Raw genomic sequence first — 7,943 nt, 5'->3', positions numbered from 1 at the left:
TATTTATATTGTATCGTGCTCCATATGTGTGTGTTGTTTACTTCGCCACTACTGCGTGCTGTCGTATGTTGTTTACCAATGTAATTGCCAGTTGCTTACAAAAACTGGCAACTGCTTGAAGTGTGGGTTTGGGACTTGAATAGGATGAATCCGATACTCAAGTTGCCTTTCTTTCTATATATATGAACACCTCCTGCGGTCCAAGTGAGAGAAGTAAAGTTTAAGGTTATTCACAGATTTTACCTTACTAGGGAAAGGGGGGCTAAAATGGACTTATGGGATTCCGATTTATGTCTTAAATATAATTTTCAGTGTGGGTCACTGTGTCATATGTTTACAAACTGCCATTAACTGTCTTTTTTTTGAAGAAAAATCTCTGCCTCCTTAGAAAACCTTTTGAATTGTTCTATTAATAGGACCAGCCAAATTATAAATTTGGGTTTGGTTGACAGGAGGGTTAGGTTCCCTAAGAGAGGTTTTGAAATTTCTAATAATTTCCCTTCTATTGGCAAAATAAGTCATCCTTTTGTCCTGGAATAATGATCCTTCTGTTTCAACTATGCATTGACCAAATGGAACAATTCTTTTGGTGCTCTCATGGAAATGACGAGACTTTGACATGTACGAAGTCCCAAACTTTTACCTAACCTCCACCTTCCATTTTTTCCCAATGAGAAAAAGGAAGCAAGTTCAAAAAAGGTTGATGACTTGGGTAGAAAATCACCACTAATTAATGCCCTCTCTGTCAGCCGTGGAACATCCAGGTCTTTGTCAACTGGTACATGGCTGGCCACATATGCAAGTACAAGAATCTTTGTATACAGATGAAATCCCAGGAGTTATATCAAAATCATTTTTTGTTTGACTTAAAGAGATCTTGGAGGGATCAGGCAGTGATTGCATTCTCTGTTCAATCTCACCCTTTCCCACCTAATCCTGACATTGGGGGAGAAGGGAACAATAAGAGGGGAGGGACTGGATTAGGGAGCAGATATGGGCTCTTTTCTGCTCCAACCTGAGTCTCACCCCCCCCCCCCCCCCCGTAAGCTCCCGGGGAGGCTGAGGTTGAGGCTGGAGCAGAAAAGAGCATGAAACAGAGATTCGTTGAAGGGGACTGAAACAGAGGATTGTTAATCAGCCCTTCAAGCACTGTAATTTCTTTCAGATGATTGAATTAGCATGGGTAAGCCTCAAATTTGTTGAGTGTGTGCAAGGCAGGTGAGTCTGTTAGGCAAACCTATGCAGTCACCTAGTGTGCCAAAATTTAGGAGGCAGCAGAATGCAGCCAATGTGAGGCCCAGAGCAACGCTGCCAAAGAAGGGAGCATTGTGCTGAAACCACTGCCACCAGGAGGAGGAAGCATTGTGCTAGAGCTGCCTTCGTTGGGGTGCAGTGATTGACCAGAGGTTCGTCTAAGGTGCCAAATATTCTCGCACCAGGCCTGATTGTGTGGTAGCCTGTTACTGCATAATTTACACTCTAATTATGTGATTTCTTCCACGGTGGCTGCAGAATCTCAGGAGTCTGGGGCACTGACTATATTGACACCCAGAAAAGCAGAGGTGGAAATCATGAAGAGAGAGTTAATTTTTTGTTAGCGAAAGTTACATAGGTGCAATGAGGTACAAAAGGGCTAGAAAAATCTGCAGCGAGGGACCAAGCACAGCAAGGGATCATTGATTACCAAGATGTTCCAGACATGAGCCTCTTCAGAATTTATAGTGTATGCAAATTATATTATATGCTTGTAATTATATTAATCTGAGTAGGTCTCATAAGCGAGAAAATACCTAAAAGTAAATAAAAGTTTACAAATAAATTAAAAAAACATTAAAATATATAAGATGATATATTTTTATTGGACTAGCTTAATACATTTCTTGAGTAGCTTTCGGGAGCTAATACCCTTTCTCAGATCAGCACAGAATAAACAAAAATCGACATTCACAGCTTCGCCAGCTCCTCCACTCTTTCCAGCAACAAAGGACTGGAAGGCTCATCTGCAAACTTCTGTAGGGGGAATAGCTTTCTCCCTTTATATGTATTATTATTTACCAGCGACCTTGGAAAATTAAACTGTCTGAATAAAAACAAATCTTTATTTATAGGTTACACAGGGCTAAACTTAACACTTCATCAAGCAATACACACACGGGCAATAAGAAAGACAATAGTTACTAAAGCATATTTAACAAATTACCCTTAATTTCTGCTGATCTCACCTCTCTTTAGCTGAGACTTACTTTTGAACGCTAATAAGCTCTACCTTACTAACCCTGCCGAGGTAGGAAATGGAGCCAGATTCTTACCAGGGAACAGGTAGTAGCTTCGTTCTTGGGCTGGCCGGGAGAGGTCTCTCCCTTCACCGGTCTCCAGCACAGATACAGAGAGGACAGTCACAGCCACCAAAGTGACAGACTCTCAAGTCTCTTAGAGTTTGTGTCTGCAAGTCACCTCAGCCCAGGATGCACGGCAGCACAAGGGGGGGAGGGGGGAGTAGCCACAGCACTCAAGGTAGGTCACCTCCTTCTCTTCAGAGGGGTAACTATGATGGATGGTGACCCAAATGCCTGTTGATGTTCCCTTTTTCAATGGCTCACTTCTGCATATTCAGTAGCTCATGCATAGTCAGGTGAATGCATAATTAAGGTGTTTAATTAGCAGATTCCCGCTCTTTTCTCTCAGTCCTTTGTTCACTCTGGAGTTCAATAAGCGGTCAGTTCTGACCAATAACAGTTTCACAGGTCTGACAGTGCTCTGATAAACTCTGATCCTGGATAGATATTAGGACCATAAAAAGAGGCCCCATTTTATCACAGTAACGATTCCCACACAGCACCATCTGTGCTGATGTTTCTTTTGGGCCCCACTTTGGTGCCAGCTCAGCTAGCAAGGCTAATAAATTCTTTGGCTTGTCACGTACACAGTAACGAGAATGCTTTCTCAGTCTGCATTTGGCTGTACAAAGCCCAAATTAGCCAATGTCTGTTTTTACTGACGTCAGAGGGTCCGTCTTAGTTGCTTGTCCCTGTTAGCAAGAATTGGGATATTTCCTACACTTCTCCCAGCAGCTCCAGCAGAGGACTCCAGCAGTCACCATGAGCCATCTAGGCTTAAGCTCACACTCACACTCACACACACACACCCACACCCACACCCTTTCCAACAGTAGAGGATTGAAAAGTATCTCCAGCACCACTTCCTATACATTTTCATCAACAGATTTTATACATTAACAGGTAATTCTTTCAAAGCAAGAATCAAAAAGGCATGTAAGTAGTAGTTGTAAGTAGAATAATTAAAGTGTCTTAAGGATCACTGACACAAATATAAAATAAACTAATAGCCTAAAAGTAAATTAGATTAGTTTGAACAACCCTACTCCCTTAGAAATTCTAAATCATTAACTCCTCCACCAAATTAAAATGTATACAGTATTCCAGCAGTGAGAGAGGGGCTATCTAGTCTTTTGCATCAAACAGTGAGAGGTCGTATGTGTGCATTTGATGGAAAGGGCTCCTAGCCCTCAGAGAATGAATCCAGTGTCTGAAGGCTAGAGTGGCAGACCTGAAGGAATTAAGGGAGAAAGAGAGATATATATAGATGAGACCTGTGCTGCCTTGGAGGGGAAAGGTCATGTGGAAGGAGAGCATCACCTTGGTGTCCTGGTGTGGCAGGAAGCAATCCTGTAGCTAGGGCTTGCCCTCAAGGTGATGGAGCAGGAGTGGTTCTATGATGAGGCAGGGTGAGGTGGCCACTTCAGACGTCAAGATTTTGAGGCTGCAAAATTTCCCCTGAAACCTTCCTGCCACAGCCGCCTCACCCTCATACCTGGGAACTCTCCAGATTTGGCCCGGAGACTCCACAATTCTAAAGGAGTTGCCGGGGCTCCAGGCCTGAGCAGAAAACTCCTGGCAGTGGCGTACTGAGGGGGGGGGGCCTTTATTTTCCCATCCTGCCCGGCGGCTGAACTGAAGAAAACACATGGCCGCCAGCAATGTTCCTTAATCTGCGCTTGTGTGCTGCCATGCACAGCTTTTCCCCCCTCCCCGCGCTCCCAGGCGCAATAAGATCAGTGGGGCTGTGGAAGGGGAGAAGAGACCTGTCGCTGCCGGGGGGTCCCATCCTGCCTGGCAGCCAAATTGAAGGGGGCCTCGTGGCCGCCGGGACATCCCATCCCAGCCAGCTGCCGAAATGGAGGAGGCCTCATGGCCGCCTTGGAATCACATCATGCCCAGCAGCCCATTTGAAAGAGGCCCTGGCCGCTGGGGCATCCCATCCCAGCCGACTGCCAAAATGGAGGAGGCCTCATGGCAGCTGGGGGATTGCATCCTGCGTGGAGGCCAATAGAGGAGACACCATGGCTGCCAGGGGTTCGTGTCCGGCCCAGCGGCCCAACTAAAGGAGGCCCTGTGTTGGAAGGGGATCAGTCCTGCACGCCTACTAGAGAGAGTATGTGTGTAAGCATGTGTGCTGAGAGAGAGGAAGCGAGTGCCTGTCTTTGAGAGAAACAAGTGTATCTGCTGTTTTGAAATATTTTATTAGTGTTTGGCAATATTCTAAACAGTTTTATATGCGTTTTTAATTGGCTGAATTTATCAGCAGATTTTACATTCTTTTTATTGGTATGTTTAATGTTTTATATTTCTTGATTGTGTTTGCATTGCTTACTGAGTTTGGCTTCTTGTGATTTCCAGTTTAATTTTTGTCTGCACGTTTCAATTTATATTTTATGATCTCTTTATTCTGTATTTGGTGAGAGTCTATCTGTGTTCTGCTTGTGTGACTGAGGCTTTAGGTATTCTGCTAGCATGTAATTTTGTGGAGAGATTTACAACCACCTGGCTTTAATCTGTTTTCCTAATAGGAGGTGTATTGCTGTTTAGGGCCTGATTTAATATTTGCACTATGGCTTTTTCATAGGTTGAGTGCTGAAAGTTATGATATGGAAGGTTTACTATATTGGAATTATAGTTCAGTTTATCCCTGGCTGTCTGTGGGCCAAGTCCGCCCCATTAAACATTTCTCCGTCGCGTCCTAGTGTGGATGCTGAAGACTGAGAACAAAAAAATAACAGGCCCAAAAACGGAATGGTTAGAGCAGTGGGCTGCAAACAAGGGAAGCCAGGGTTCAAATCCTATTGCCATTCCTTGTGATCTTCGGCAAGTTACTTCACTCTCCATTGCCGTCTCCCTGCCCTGGCCCTCAGGAACCTCCCCTGTGATGCAGTATCCTCTTACACTGAGGATGTGTCTCCAGGGGCATGTACACAGAAGGCAAGTGTTAGGATGATCATTAGGAATGTAGATAGCTGGGTGGCTGGAGGACTTGAGGATTGCTTAGTAACTTGCCTGTCTGGTGCGATGGTGGCATATAGGATTTTAGGCAGTGCTGGGAAGAAGCCAGCTGTCTTAGTATATGTGGGTACAAATGACATAGGAAGGTGCAGGAGGGAGGTTCTGGAAGGAGCCAAATCTAGGATTTTAGGTAGAAAGTTTAAATCCAGAATCTCCAAGGTAGCATTCTAAAAGATGCATGGATGAGATGATGGTGCAGAGAAGAGGGTTTTAGGTTGGATAGAAACTAGGGAATATTTTGAGGAAGGGGGAGCCTTTTCTGAAAGGATGAGCTCCATCTTAACCAGGGTGGAACCAGGCTGCTGACACTAACCTTTAAAAAGGAGACAGATCAGCTTTTAAACTGGATGATGGGGGAAAGCCAGCAATAGCTCAGAAGCATATGTTAAAATTGTGTTGGAGTGAGGTTGACACAACCTAATGGGAAGGCCCAGTAGGTTCTCACTGCCAACTGGCAGAGCAGACAGTGCAGAGGTTGAGCTGGAACTTCACCTCTACCAGCTCCTTTCCCCTCGGGTTGAGCCTTTGGATTCCGGGAGCCAGTAGGTTTTAGATCATAGTCTCTGGGGTAAATGCTGAAGAGAAGCTTGATGATGGTGTGGCCACAGGCTATGGTCTAGGTAAGCAAGGGATGGTCAGGTCACAGGCTATGGTCTAGGTAAGCAAGAGATGGTCAGGCCACAGACTATGGTCGAGGCAGGTGACAAGCAAAGGATGATCAGGTCACAAGTCAGTACCGGAGATCAATCCAAGGGTAGCAGGCAGGAGAGAAGGACAAGGCAAGATTGAAGACACAGAAGGCTGGACAAGGCTGGAGACAAGAAAGGCAAGGTGGAAGGCTGGACGAGGCTGAAGACACAGACTCTGAAGCTGCAACTCACACTACCAGGGGGTAGTTGACCCATTGCTGAAGCAAGGAGGGAGTGTCGGGGAGCGCCTTAAATAGGCTTAGGTTTCTGATGTCATCTTTAGGTGCCTCAGGCCTTTTCCTGCTGCAGGTCCTTTAAATGAGCCTGATTCTGCGGTGCATTAGAAGAAGAGGGCGTGGCAGTGTTGGCTGCAAGGTGGAGGTGTGGCATTGTTGCTCTGAACAGCCAGTTGGGAGCCCTGGGTGAGTAAGCCAGCTTGCAGGGCCATCCCGTGAGCCGGCAAACGTAAGAGCATATGGTTCGGAATGATGTATCTTTGAAAGATGCTAACAAAACAGGGACGTTAGTGCTTCTTGATAGAGAGGTTGCAATACATGCTAAAGTAGCCCAGGTGCCTTTAAGTAAAGAGCAGACAGAGAAGGAAGATTCCAAATTACCCCTGGTAATTACAAACAAAACTCATTCTTGTTTTGGAAGGCATGAATAAACATTTGGATAAAGGTGAGCCAGTTGATATATTGGATGTGGATTTTCAGAAAGTGTTTGACAAAGTATCTCGACAGAATCTTGAGGAAATTAAAAATGTATGGGATAGGAGGTAATGTTTTATTGTGGACTGAGAACTGATTAAAGGATAGAAAACATAGAGTAGGATTATCTGGTTAGTTTCTCAATGGAAAAAAAATGGAGTGCCCCAAGGATCTTTACTGGGACCATTACTTTTTAACATATTTATAAATGACCTAGAAATGGGAACAATGAGTGAGATGATACAAAGTTATTCAAAGATATTAAATTACAAAAGGATTGTGAGAAATTGCAAGAGGACATTGCAAAACTGGGAGACTGAGCATGCAAATGGCAGATGACATTTAATGAGGACAAGTGCAAAATAAAACATGCAGGAAAGAGCAACCCAAATTATAGCCACATAATGCAAGGTTCCACATTGGAAGTCACCACTCAGGAAAAGGATCTAAGCGTCTTTGTGGATAATATGTTGAAATTGTCTGCTCAGTGAGCGGTGGTGACCAAGAAAGCAAATAGAATGCTAGGAATTATTAGGAAAAAATGGAGAATAAAACAGAGAATATCATGCCTCTGTATCACTCCATGGTGAGACTGCACCTTGAATATTGTGTGCAGTTCTGGTTACTGCATATCAAAAAAATATATAGCAGAATTAGAAAAAGTACAGAGAAGAGTGACCAAAATGATAAAGAAGATGGAATGATTACCATCTCAAGAAAGGCTACAGAGATTAGGACTCTTCAGTTTGGAGAAGGGACAGCTGAGGGGAGATATGAGAAAGGTCTATAAAATAATGAGTGGAACAGGTAGATGCAAATTGGTTGTTTACGCTTTCAAAAAACACAAAGTCTAGGAGTCTTGCAACGAAGTTAGTAGGTAATATATTTAAAACAAATAGGAGAAAATATTTTTACTCAATGCATACTTAAGTAAGACTCTTACTTGGATCCAAGAAATTCAATCACATTTCGCCATCACTGATCTCATTACACTGGTTACCAGTTCACTACTAAATCCAATTTAAAGTACTAACAGTAATTTTTAACATCATTCACTCAAGTAACACTAATATGATAGGCACATCACTGTAACCGTACTCTCCCAAGTGATCATTAAGATCCCAAAATAAGGGATAACTGTCCATTCCCAACATACGAAGCTCACACCTGACACAGGTAAGGGATCA

The sequence above is a fragment of the Rhinatrema bivittatum genome, chromosome 7 (genome assembly GCF_901001135.1).
Source record: "Rhinatrema bivittatum chromosome 7, aRhiBiv1.1, whole genome shotgun sequence".
Classification (NCBI taxonomy): Eukaryota; Metazoa; Chordata; class Amphibia; order Gymnophiona; family Rhinatrematidae; genus Rhinatrema; species Rhinatrema bivittatum.
The sequence above is the reverse complement of the archived record's forward strand: the minus strand, read 5'-3'. Positions refer to the sequence as shown.